Source organism: Nicotiana attenuata, chromosome 11 (genome assembly GCF_001879085.1).
Source record: "Nicotiana attenuata strain UT chromosome 11, NIATTr2, whole genome shotgun sequence".
NCBI lineage: Eukaryota > Viridiplantae > Streptophyta > Magnoliopsida > Solanales > Solanaceae > Nicotiana > Nicotiana attenuata.
Genome location: NC_031999.1, coordinates 45,770,185 through 45,784,810, shown reverse-complemented (window position 1 = coordinate 45,784,810; position 14,626 = coordinate 45,770,185).

Sequence of the window (14,626 nt, the reverse complement as noted above, 5' to 3'; positions counted from 1 at the left end):
AGAAGAAGGCAAGCCTCGCACCGCCGTCGTCGTCGCTCGCTCGGCTGGGCTTCGGCTTAGGCTTCGGCTTCGGTTTCGGATTCAGATTCAGATTCGGATTTGGATTTGGATTTGGTCAAATGATCGATTGATTGATTAACTTTTTGAACCAAATTTATTTGTTAATAGTAAAATATTAACAGAAATGTTATTAAATATTTATTTTAATAACAGAATATTAATATTAAATATTAATATTAAATCCAATCCGTTTTTCTGTTTTGGTAACAGCAAATTAACTACCCTTCAATTTTCCCTCTTTATTGTTGAGTAAATGGCCATTTATGTAATGGCATTTATGCTGTGGCCGTTTTGCATAAACAGCCATTCTGAAGAGTTGCACCTCTTCAGATTTCTGCCCATCTTTGGCTATAAATACAACACTATTCTGCTCAGAATTTCACTACGATTTTCTGAGTTTCTCCTCCTTCTTCTGCATACTTTTAGCATCAAACAAAGCAATAGTAAGTGTGATTTGCTACCGAACTTTGTGTTCGCTGAAACACTGGAGTTTGAAGTACCACTACACCAGTATGTAATTCATTCTATCCTGGGAGGAAATAATCCATAACCTTGGGTACTAGGAAGGGATTAAATTCCTTAAGGAAACACTGTGAATTCAGTGGGCTCGAATTGGTTTTCTGTCAAATCTGTTTATGTTCATTTCTGTTTATATTTATTTATATTTCCAGAATTATTTTACAAATACAGTATACTAACAGTTAGCAAGAAACTTCATGAGCTTAGCGTACCAATGAGTGTCAAGGGTTTCCAGAACCAACTTGAGATTAGTTTCTAGTAGCTGTGATATTTTCAGTTTGAATGTGGGTAAGAGTTCAACAATATCTTTTCCATAACGAACATAACATGAGAATCTTAATAAGTTGGGAGTATCCAGATCAACCTCAATCAGATTGTCGCATGCGACTAGATCAAGATACTTGAGCCGGTCTAATGAAATATGAAATATAAAAGAAGCAGAAATAAAGTGGTGAAGAATAGTAGCTGTTGGCTTAGTTAGCAGTAGCACTAACTGTGATTAGCTGGCAGTTAGCTGGATTTGTTATTAGTTAAATCTGTTTTAGAGTTAGTTAAGTGGGACATGTGATGTGCACGTGAGTGATGTATATAAGCTGTGTATCAGCCTCGATTGGAATGAATGAAACAGTTCCCTTCCTTCTCCTCTACTCATTTTCTCTCTAAGAAATTCCTAATCACACGAATTGCATGCCTCAATTTAACATTGTATCAGAGCGGGTGAATTGAAGACAATTCATGCGCTGAAACAGATCGAGATACAGATCGAGATCTGCAGAAGAACACAAAGCATAATTAGTACCATTTTCAGCTGATTGCAGAGGATCGTGAAGCTCGATTTTCTGACAAAAATGACAGGAAATGAAGTAACTTCTCTGGNAGTTTTTCATGCATACTTCCGTGATATAGCCATTCCCCATTCATGTGGGGGATTGTTGGGTTTTTAAGGTATTTAATTAATATATTAAATACTTAAAAGAGGGTGAATGGGAAATGGAGGGAAATGAAATTTTTGAGTGAAATTTTAAGTTCCCCCTCCCTTGGCAAATGGGCATTGTCCCATATTGGAAGAGGAAGAGGTTTTTTATGGGTATATAAGCAATTGCTCTTCTTCTAGCTCTTAAAGAGTTGAGAAGAAGGCAAGCCTCGCGCCGTCGTCGTCGTCGCTCGCTCGGCTCGGCTTCGGCTTCGGCTACGGCTACGGCTTCGGATTCGGATTCGGATTTGAATTTGGTCAAATGATCGATTGATTGATTAACTTTTTGGACCAAATTTATTTGTTAATAGTAAAATATTAACAGAAATATTATTAAATATTTGTTTTAATAACAAAATATTAATATTAAATATTAATATTAAATCCAATCCGTTTTTCTGTTTTGGTAACAGAAAAGTAACTACCCTCTTCAATTTTCCCTCTTTATTTTCCCTTTATTATTGAGTAAATGGCCATTTATGTAATGGCATTTATGTTGTGGGCGTTTTGCATAAACAGCCATTCTGAAGAGACCCAACTTTGGCTATAAATACAACACTATTCTGCTCAGAATTTTAACTACAATTTTCTGAGTTTCCTCTCCTTCTTCTGCATACTTTTAGCATCAAAACAAAGCAAAAAGTAAGTGTGATTTGCTACCGAACTTTGTGTTCGCCGAAACACTGGGGTTTGAAGTACCACTACACCAGTGTGTAATTCGTTCTATCCTGGGAGGAAATAATCCATAACCTTGGGTACTAGGAGGGGATTAAATTCCTTAAGGAAACACTGTGAATTCAGTGGGCTCGAATTGGTTTATGTCATTTCTGTTTATATTCATTACTGTTTATATTCATTTATATTTCCATAATTTATTTTACAAATACAGTGTAATAACATGTACTAGTTAGTTTCTCGAGCCAAAGATCTAGCGGAAACAACCTCTTTATATCCACAAAGTAGGGGTAAGATCTGTGTACACATTACCCTCGCTAAACCATACTTGTGGAATTACACTGAGTTTGTTGTGTCGAGAATCACCATTAACAACCTTACTCTATCACAATTAGGAACCCTAGCTACTGCTAGTGAGCGAGCTTAATTAAAAGAGAAGGCAGAGCATGAAAGTTGTGTTTAGGAAATGAAAATTGATTCATACTGAAGAAGAGATACAGTGCAATGTTATATACACGTGTTCTAACCTCTAATGACAGCTGTCAACAACTAATGTAACAACTTAACCAACTAACTAATTATATAATTAGCTACTAACTACAGCCTATTGACACGAGTCCCTCAAGTTACTGCTCTTTCAATACTCCCCTCAAGATGGCAGGTGCAAACACATTTAGCACTCCCAGCTTGGACACAAGATATTCATGATGTGATCTTCCTAATGGTTTTGTAAGGATGTCTGCCTGTTGTTCTTCTGAACTGATGTACAAAGTCTTCACCATGCCTGATTAGATCTTCTCTCTAATAAAGTGACAATCCACATCTATGTGTTTTGTTCTTTCATCATAAACTAGATTTGCTACTATTTGTAGAGCTGCCTTACTGTCGCAGTATAGTTCTACAGGTAGGTTCACCTTTGTTCCAAGCTCGTTGAATAACCCTACTAGCCATACTAGTTCAGACATTGTCACTGCCATGCTTCTATACTCAGCTTCAACTGAGCTCTTGGATACTGTATTCTATTTCTTTGATTTCCATGATATCAAAAAATCTCCATACTTCACAATAAACCCTGTGACTGATCTCCTTGTGTTTGGGCATGAAGCCCAGTCTGCATCACAATAAGCTTTCAGTTTCTCTGGCTTCTTTGAGCTCATTAGAATCCTTAGTCCAGGTTCCCTTTTCACATTCCTCACAACTCGTAGGGTTGCTTCCCAGTGTGACTTTTTGGGTTGCTGTAGGAATTGGCTGAGTGTCGGAATTGCAAATGCAATGTCCAGTCTTGTCATTGTCAAATACAATGGCTTCCCTATTAGCCTTTGATATTTTCCTCTATCTTCAAGTAGTTAATCACCTGTTTCACCCGCGACTTCATTCAATTCTTTAGCTATAAATTTCTGATTGCTATCAAGAGAAGTCCATGATGGTTTTGCAGCACTCAGCCCTGCATCTTCTATGAGCTCCAGTGCATACATTCTTTGGTTCATAAGAATTCCTTTCTCTGATCTACTGAATTCCAAACCCAAAAAATATTTGAGTTCCCCTAGATCATTGATCTTGAATGCCTTATATAGTCTTATCTTGGTTTCCTCAATTAGCTTTAAGTCATTCCCAGTCACCAACATATCATCAACATAGACAAGTGTGATGATTGTACTACTATCCTTCCTCTTTATAAAGAAAGAGTAATCTAGGCAGCTTTGCACAAAACCAAATTCCTGTAAGGCATCTGTCAGCTTCAAATTCCATTGTCTACTGGCCTGTTTGAGCTCATAGAGGGATTTAACAAGCCTGCACATAACTCCAGACTCCCCCTGGCTGGTGAATCCCCCTGGTAACTGCATATAGACTTCATCATGTAAATATCCTTGAAGGAATGCATTGTACACATCCATTTGAGGGATGTGCCAATTTTAAGCTGCTGAGCAATGACTGATCTGACTGTTGCAATTTTTACCACTGGGGAGAAGGTTTTTATTGTAATCCATTACTTCCCTTAGGTTGTAGCCTTTACCAACCAATCGAGCTTTGAACCTCTCTATAGAAGCATCTGCCCTGTCCTTCACTTTATAGAGCCATTTGCATCCTATTGGTCTCTTCCTTGGTGGTAATTGAACAAGTTCCCAAGTGCCATTGTCTTCTAGTGCTTGAATTTCTATCTTCATAGCTGCCACCCACCTCTTATCTTTGGATGCCTCCACAAAGTTTCTTGGTTCTTAAATAGCAGAGAATGCAGTTAAGTAATTCTTATAGTAGTGATGTATAGTATCATAGCTGATTGAATTACTGATGGAACGAGGATTTTAATGAGTTGTGGTGGCTGCAGCTGTAACATAATCTGTGAGCCAAATAGGTGGTCTTTTATCCCTGTCAGATCTCCTTAAAGAATTAGTAGGTGGGGCCTCTAATGGTTAGCAACTTTAATCTGGTCTGATGGATTAGGATCATCATCTAAGCCCATGCTGTGAAAATCAATGTCTTGAGGGAGGTCTTCAGCATCATTTGGTAGACTGTAGATACAAGCAGGTGATTCATCTACTAAGCCATCAGATGCTTCAATGATTGGATCAACAACATCAGGGCCTGCAATAGCATGTGCATCAGCACCTACATCATGTGGCAACCAATGTGCCATACCAAGATCATCATTTAGTGGGACTGCACTTGTAGTATCAATAAACATAGAAGATCTGCTACTGCTCTATTGCTTGAAAGGAAAAATATTTTCCTCAAAGACCACATCCATGTTCAGAAAAAACACATGTTTGGTTAGATCATAAAGTATGTACCCCTTTGTCACTTCAGAGTATCATGAATGCTGCTGGTACTGCTATTGATTCAAATTTGTCATGATTATGCATCCTCTTAGTATAGCATAGACATCTCAGAGTTCTGAAGTGATCCCAACTAGGCTTCCTGTTATGAAACACTTCATATGGTCTTTTCCCTTGGAGTACTACTGTAGGCAGCCTGTTGATAATATAGGTTGCTCCCAAAACACAATGCCCCTAGAATTTTATAGGTATCCTCTCCTGAAACCTAATGGCTCTTGCCACTTTTAGAACATGTTTATATTTTCTCTCAATTATCCCATTCTGTTGAGGTGTATAGAGACATGTCCTCTGATGTACTACCCCATAGGATTGAAATAGCTCCTAGCATTCATGATTTACAAACTCTGTTCCATTGTCCGACCTAATTATCTTTACCCTTTTTGTAAATTGAGTAAGAATCAGTTAGCAAAAATCTTCTCAAAATAACCACAACATCACCTTTTTAATTTCAACAAATATAACCATGTCATTCGAGAATAGTCATCGACAATAGTCAAAAACAGTTTATTTCCATCAAATGTCTGTACACTATATGGCCCCCATACATCAATGTGTATCAAATCAAATATTGCATCAGCTCTAGTAGTACTATTCTTAAAGGGCAATCTAATGTGCTTGGCTAATGGACATACAGTGCAATCCTTTAAGGCTTGTCTACAAGAATCTATAGGCAAGTGAAACACTTGATTTATTGTTCCAGTTGAGGCATGCCCTAATCTTCTATGCCATAGTCCAATGTTTTTATCTTATTTTCTGACAGAGAAACCTTGTATTGCTGCATTCAACAAACCTTCAGTAGAGGCTTGAGATAGGTAGAGTCCTTCTTGTTCTCTACCAATCCCCTTCACCTTCCCACTGCAATAGGTCCTGAAATATGCAAATGTTATGGTAAAAACCAACCATACACCTCAACTCTTTAGTGAGTTTAGAGACTGACAGTAAATTGTACTTAAAATCTGGAAGACATAGTACATTGTCAACTATGTCTCCATTACTCAGCTTACATGACCCTATCTGAGTCACATATATAATACCTCCATTTGGTAAATGAATCTTTTTTGCTTCTGCTTCATTTAATCTGATCTTATTGAGCAACAGATTATCATCAGATATCATATGATTAGTCGCATCAGTGTCAATTATCCACTCATTTCTACCCGTCTCTACTAGAAAAGTTTTAAGTGTACCTGCCATGTTAGCTGAACTTTCTCCGGTACCAGTACTTTCCTTGTTGAGTAACTTCAGGATTTGAGTGTATTGATCATGAGTGAAGAAAAGACCTTATGATGTGTCTGAATCATTGTGTTATCGTCACTTTGGTGTGTGAATTACACGCACCTTTTCTGTTTGGGTGCCTATGAATTTTGTGTCCAAATGACACATTCAAGCTGTAATTGGAGTGTTCAAATGGAACGGGGTTAAAATGCAGTGTCTAAGTAAAAAAGTAAAGACAACTTTAAGGGGCTATGGATGTATTTTGCCTAAAAAGAAGTTTAAATTATATGAGCACTAATACACCGGAATTCATTGAACTACAAAATTAAGTAAGCGTGCTTAGACCAAAATAATGATAGGGACATCCTGACAAGTCTTCTCCTATAAATTCTTTTATCTTCGGATCAACATACCACCAAAAAAGTTCCACCATCTTTGACATGACATCTCGAATTTGCGTCCCTCCTTGATAAGAAGTGTTAAAAATTTTAAGATACAGATTTAAATACGTAAATTTCGAATACAATAATTATTATTATGGAAAATGAAAAAGAAGGTAAGTAGGAATCGAAATAAAGTCCAAGTGGTGTAAGTGGAACATTGAAGTCAGCGCCACAGCCATAACTGAAGTTAAATCTTCCAAACAAATTACTGTTTCTAAACAAAAAACAGAGATAAAAAGGGTAAAAGGTAAAAGGGATTGGAACGCTGAACTGATCTGAAAACTCAGTTATACGTAGTTAGTGAACTACAATTGAGGGGAGACTCATGATGGAAAGTTGGGGTGTTCATTGTACGTCTGATAGCCATTGTCAAATTTGACAGTGGTAAAAGGAAGCCCAAAATTTGGCAGGAATTATATTCTGACAGAGTAAGGAGAGAGGTCACTCAAATATGTCATTAGCATTTGTCATTTCCTCACTTGCATTGTCTTGTCACATCAAATTTGATATCTCTCGTAGTATTTCAACTCTTTTTACTCAAAAGAAAATATCATCTTGTTATATTTAAAAATAATATAATTTTTATTTTAGATCATAAAAAAATATTTATTCTCAAACTCCGTGTTAAGTCAACCGGTACCACATACTTTCTTCGTTCCAATTTATATGAATCTGTTTGATTGAGCACGAAATTTAAGAAAAAATAAAGACTTTTGAAATTTGTGGTCCTAACCAAGTCAAACAGGGGTGCAGAGTATTTATGTGGTTATAAAAGCTTCCCATTAAGGATAGAATTGTAAGTTTAAGCTAAATTGTTTTCAAATTTAGAAAGGAGTCATTCTTTTTGTAACGGACCAAAAAAGAAATAGGTTCACGTAAACTGGAACAGAGGAGTACTAAATTAGAAGGAAATGAGCATAAATTTAGAAAAGTTATTGGTTTCTCCTTACAAAAAATCAGGGCGGATGCAGCATACGAATACCGGGTCATCTGAACCCAGTATTTTCGACTCGAAATATAAATTTATATATAAAAAATCACTAAAATATCAATAATTCATATAAATGAACCCATAACTTTAAAAATATAAATGATTATTCAATACTAAAATCTTAAAAATTAAACCCATAGACCTTAAATTATGGATCCGCTGCGACGACCTGATTCAATGATTGTTTGAAATCTTCCGTGAACTAACTCCCTTTGTCGACAACGTCAAGTTCTCTTCTAAGACATAGACGATTTGTTCTCATTGCAAATCCTAAATAGTCATATCTTGGTGAAAAGATCATCTCTTTCAACGGCCATAATGGTGGACTAGCTAATAATTAAGTTAATTAACACACCTTATGAATGAATCCGATAGAACAACAATATTTCAGCATTTCACCAAAAGTAAGAGACAAACACATGTTATTAGTGTAGCCTCGTTAATGTTACGCTGGCTGACTATTTTGGATTTTATGACATATAATTTGCTACAATATATTAAATTACAAATTACAATAATAATGTAAGTATTTTATTCATGTCAATATATATAAGTTAAATGCTAAGTTAGCTAGCTGAAACATAAAAATTTCACTCAAACCAACACTTATCTATTTTTGGATTTTCAGTGTGAACTTCACAAATGATCTTCTCTTCTAAATCGCTCGTGTTATTTGTACATCATGTCCCTTTACAATATTAAAATTACGAAAATTACCTTTTTAGATTACTTATGTGTAAAAGTAAATTTCTCATATGTAAAAAAAGAGGTAGGGTCATAAAATTTAAAATAAATTTGTAAAGAGCCACAAAATCAATTAACTCGATGCTCTATCATGTGGATCCCCATGAATTGTGTTCCCGACAACACAAATGCCTTATTTTATTGGGTAATTAGTAATAACCAACAGTTTACCCTAAGTTTTGAGATATTTAGTTGGTCGACAGCTTCATGCATTTTTTTGCTGATATTTCAAGTGAGTGTGCAGAAAGACAAGGCAGACTAGTCATAAAAGTGGTAGGAGAATTTCCTATTTTTCTGCTCGAGTATTCTTCACTTTGAGGTCCAAAAATATTATGTCTAGACAAAAATGTAAATATTATGATACATTTCATCATTTGATTCCATGTTCTATTTGTGACAAGCCACTTCAATTCATAGATTGTAACGTGCTCCTAAGATGTTCTGTAACACCATTGTTAGTTTTTCTTTTCTTTCATATTCTATGAGTTACTCCGTGACCTTTTCTTTTATTTATTATATTTTTGGTGTAGTCTCAGGTTGAGCTAGTCTAAAATTAGTTGTGAGATATTGTTTGTCCTAAAGAATCGGTAGACACATTTTTCCCGTCTATCGTATTTAATGTATTATTTTATTTCACTTAGACTTAATCGTATCAATCAAATCAGTGTGTTTCCGTATGTCAGATGCCTAAACCAGAAAAGAATTGCATGTTCATGCCATCCTATAAAGTACACAATTTCTTATACTTTATTTGGCATCCTTAAATATTGTGGTTTTGGACAAATAATACGTTTCTACTTACTAAAAAAAAAGTTACTTTTTTATATATAACGCGGTATTACACCGCGCTATACTTTAACGGTGTTTCAGCCGTTAAAGTATAGCGCAGTGTAATACCACGTTATATATAGCGTTGTGTAATACCGCGATATACATGTTTGTGAGGCCTTGCCTTATTTAAAGGCGTTAGGATTTTATGAAAATCCATTCAAAAAATATTCTAACTTCCGTTCAAACTTTTCTTCTTGTTATCAACCATTTTTTATAATGTCTGAAGAGCCAAAAATAAGGGTTTCATTATATTGGTTGTGGGGGGGGGGGGGGGGGATGAGGTTGTAGTGGAGAATAACTCTGTGAGGTATAGTTTATCTCCAAAGTGTCATGTTAAATTGCCGTTTACAATGGAGTACGATAAATTGGTATCGTTGTTACGTAAAAAAATGAGTGTGAGGAAACGTTGGGTGAACCTTAATATAACCGGTAGATATCCGTATTCTGTGACTCCGCAGGGGTTTGCTTGTTATTCCGAGTTTAACATCAAAGATGATGAAACTCTTAATGATTTTTTGCGGATTCCGGAAGAATACAGGAAATTTATTGTGATAAAATTATTGGAAATGTACGTCAAGTTTGAAGACGTTCCCAATAATGAGGTTGCGCATAGTAGGGATAACCCCCAATCATCGGGTGGTTATTCTGGAGCAGTTTTTGCCGGACAGATTCCGGATGAAAGAGTTTGCCTTGATTTAAACTTATTACCACCGGCGAATGAGCAGCGATGAAATAATTTCTCTCCTACTTTATATAATCCACAAGACGACTGGTAAACTTTAATTTTTCTTTCTGTTACGATGTTTATTTTTTGTTGAATTGAATTTGTATTAGCACTCATATTTTCCACAGGTGGTACCGTCCGAATATGAATGTTATAAGTTATGACCCCACGCCAAGTTGGAATATGCGTAGTTCGCGTGTTGGATCACGGTGGTCCATCGGGGAGTCATCACCAATAAGAAAATGTCCATCATGAAATGTCAACACAGTATGACTTATAAGTGAAGTGATATAGCTATATGTAAAGTATTTATCAATTTGAATAGCTTATCATTTGTTGTTTTTGTGCAGTGAAAACGGGCAACTTGATGGTCCTGACCTCACTCAGTTGCCCGTAGACGACGTATTTACTCGTGATTTGGCAGATGCGCAGAGTCAGGAAGATAATAGTGATTATGACAACAATGTCGATGAGTCTGGAGATGACATACCGTTACCTGACGAGGGTGATGATGAAGAGGAAGTGAATGTCGAACCTGAGCTGACGAGGGAGCATGCTCTTCCACCTCCCGTTAGACCAAGAGTGTACGACTGGTAAACTTTAATTTTTCTTTCTGTTACGATGTTTATTTTTTGTTGAATTGAATTTGTATTAGCACTCATATTTTCCACAGGTGGCACCGTCCGAATATGAATGTTATAAGTTATGACCCCACGCCAAGTTGGAATATGCGTAGTTCGCGTGTTGGATCACGGTGGTCCATCGGGGAGTCATCACCAATAAGAAAATGTCCATCATGAAATGTCAACACAGTATGACTTATAAGTGAAGTGATATAGCTATATGTAAAGTATTTATCAATTTGAATAGCTTATCATTTGTTCTTTTTGTGCAGTGAAAACGGGCAACTTGATGGTCCTGACCTCACTTAGTTGCCCGTAGACGACGTATTTACTCGTGATTTGGCAGATGCGCAGAGTCAGAAAGATAATAGTGATTATGACAACAATGTCGATGAGTATGGAGATGACATACCGTTACCTGACGAGGGTGATGATGAAGAGGAAGTGAATGTCGAACCTGAGCTGACGAGGGAGCATGCTCTTCCACCTCCCGTTAGACCAAGAGTGTACGAGTCCCACCTGCCGTTTCATGAGCGGAATATTCCCTACCTTGATAATTTGCCAAGTATGTCAGATGTGGATGCCCTCACAAGGGATCTTGATGAATTTCGGTCAGCAATGTGGGATGAGTCTAGACCAATGGTGCTGGTAAATGGCATGTATTTTCCCGATAAAGCTCGCCTAATCAAGCCTGTAAAAATCTACAGCATAAGAGAGTGCCGTGAGATGACGGTAAGGGAGTCAACTCCGGAGGTATACAAGGTTTTATGCCGTAGAGACTGTATGGGTTGTAACTAGATGTTGCATGCGAGCAAGAAGAAATCAGGGTTGTGAAAAGTGGGTAAATATATTAGCACCCACAGATGTGAAATGGACACATTCAATGAGAATCACTTCAACTTGGATGTAGACTTGATTTCTCTTGTCTTGATTCCATACTTGGAAGTGTCCATTAGGTACACGATCAAAGAGTGTATTACAGCCGTCCACCGGGAATATGGGTGTACTATAACCAAAAGAAAGGCATATCTCGGGCGCAAACGTGCATTTGAAATTATTTATGGTGACTGGGATAAGTCATTTTCATCTCTACCCAGGTACATGGCCGCACTGAAACACTTTAACCCCGGGACTGTTGTTGAATGGAGGCATGAGCGGAGTTCGGGAATACCGAAATATATATTCAGATACGTGTTCTGGGCATTTAAACCAGGAATTGATGGTTTTGTGCATTGCCGACCGGTAATTTCCATAGATGGTATTCATGTTTATGGAAAGCATGATATTAAGCTGTTAATCGTCGTTGCAGTAGATGCCAATGGACAAATATTTCCACTAGCTTTTGCGATTTGTGCCAGTGAAAGTGAAGAGATGTGGACGCTATTTTTGAGCCATTTGAAGTAGCACGTTGTCAAACATCGTTCAGGTATTTGTCTAATATCTGATCGGCATGGTGGTATTTTAAGTTCTGTACGGCAATTGCCTGAATGGCAGGAACCCTATGCATACCACCGTTACCGTGTGAGGCATCTGAAGGCCAATTTCCAGAAGAAATATCCCAACAAGGACTTGCATGATTTAATGTGGATGGCTGCAATTGAGCACCAGCAGTGTTAATTCAGGAGGCGCATGGAAGCGATCCGGCAGTTAGATGAAAGAGCCTATAATTGGCTGATGGGGCATGAGCTTCACAAGTAGACATTGCATGCTGATGGTGGCAAACGATGGGGAGCCCTGACTGCAAATATGTCGGAGTCATTCAACGGCTTATTAAAGTCTGCACGTGGATTGCCTGTCACTGCCATGGTTCGGATGACATTCAAACAGATGGCGGAGAGGTTTGTTGAAAGGCATAGAGCTTCATCGAAATTGATGGACAAGGGTGATGCATTTATGCCAATACCGATGAGAAGATCTGAGAAATATAGGAGGCGAGCACATTGGCATTCATATTTACAGTATGATCACGATCGGGGTGTTTTTGAAGTTCGCACCGCTATCCGCGAACATCGGGGGAATAATCTACAAACCGTGAATGAAGCCAGCAGGTTGTGTTCATGTGAAAAATGGACCATCTACCACATGCCGTGTACACATGCCATGAAGTGCTTTCAACAAGTTGGTTTAGGGGCAACCAACTATGTTGATAGGCAATACGGTGTTGCTGCATACGAAAACACATATAGTGGGCAGTTGCAGCCATTGGGTGCTGAGCATTATTGGCCGCCGGAACCATTTAAAATATTGTGTAACAAGGACTATTTGGGCAAGCTGCAAGTGCAAAAGAGAACGCGTATACATAACCAAATGGATGTTGGTGATACCGTTTATGCGCGTAAATGTGGCATATGCTCGCAAAAAGGACACGACCATCATAAATGTCCTTCAGCTGATTTGGGTGGCGGTGGTAATCCAGCTCCTGGTGCAAGTTCATCTAATGTACCCAACTATCAAGCATACACCTAGTGTTTTGTTTTCGTAATGTTTTTTGTAATAAGTGTCTGTACTTGTTTATGTTGCAAGATTTATCAAATAAAATTATATTCCACAGCCTTGTTACATCTTATTATCTAACATGACCTTTTGAATTGGGATGATGATATGATAGTTCCAACATTTTAACTTATTGGTGTTAGTAAAGAAGATCAATATGAAGATTAAACTTTCATAACATAATACTTCAAGAGAAAAAAGCACAGCAACCATAACTAAAGCAACATACATCAAAATAAAAGATAATAAAAGGATAAATCAAGACAAACGCATCCTAGTACCAAGTAAAAAATGGATTAGTACAAAAAGGATATCCGTCTCCCTTCACGGTTAAATACCACATTTTGTGTGAATATATATAGCACGGTTGAATACTGCGTTTTGTGTGTTGTCTTGTCGGTCTGAAAAGCTGACCGACTGCGTAAAAGCTTTGTTGTTTCAGAAAAAGTTAATATGTATAGCGCGGTTGAATACTGCATTTTGTGTGTTGTCTTGTCGGTCTGAAAAGCTGACCGTCTACGGAAAAGCTGTTTCGTTTCAGAAAAAGTTAATATGTATAGCGTGGTTGAATACTGTATTTTGTGTGTTGTCTTGTCGGTCTGAAAAGCTGACCATCTGCGAAAAAGCTGTTTCGTTTCAGAAAAATTTAATATGTATAGCGCAGTTGAATACTGGGTTTTGTGTGTTGTCTTGTGGGTCTGAAAAGCTGACCGTCTGCGGAAAAGCTATTTCGTTTCAGAAAAAGTTAATATGTATAGCGCGGTTGAATACTACGTTTTGTGTGTTGCCTTGCCTATAAATAATGTCCGCATTCTAGTTATTTTCTGCGCTTAACAATACCCAATAGCAAATACTTCCGTAAAAGCAAGGTTTTTTTTACGCTTTAACAAATATCTGAACCCCTTTATGTACCAAGGTGCGAGTGTGGCAAAAAATGCATGATGCAAGACTGTTGGGATGATGGTGAAGCTGGACGCCGCTACTGGGTGTGTATGAACAAGTTTTATAGGGTTCCCAACGAACCTGTTTGCAATTTTGAGGTATGGATTGATGAACCCTGTCAGCAGGAATACTACAAAGAAAAGTTGCAGTATCTTCATTATTTGACCTTGAAAAAGTGGGAAAGAGAACGACAATACAAACGAGAAGTTACGGAGTTGAAGGAGAAACTCAAAGAGGTGGAAGAAGAAAAAAATAAGCTGGTAGAAAAATTTAAGTGGTTGGAGCAGAGAATACTAGGCGGTGGTGACTGAACAATGACATGTATGTGTTGAGCGTAGTAGTGTATCTTTATGTTTCCCGTGTCATGTGTTTTCATTAGTTGTATTGCATTTAAGTTATGTTAAGTTTCTATGTTTGTGTTTGTGTTGTACTGTTAAAATAAAGAAGAAACGGGGTAATAAAAACATAATGCGCATATTATGTAACCATAAAAATTGTAGTTATTATTTACATAAAATACAAAAAAAGAAAATCAATGTGTCCCACAGCCTTTGTGCTT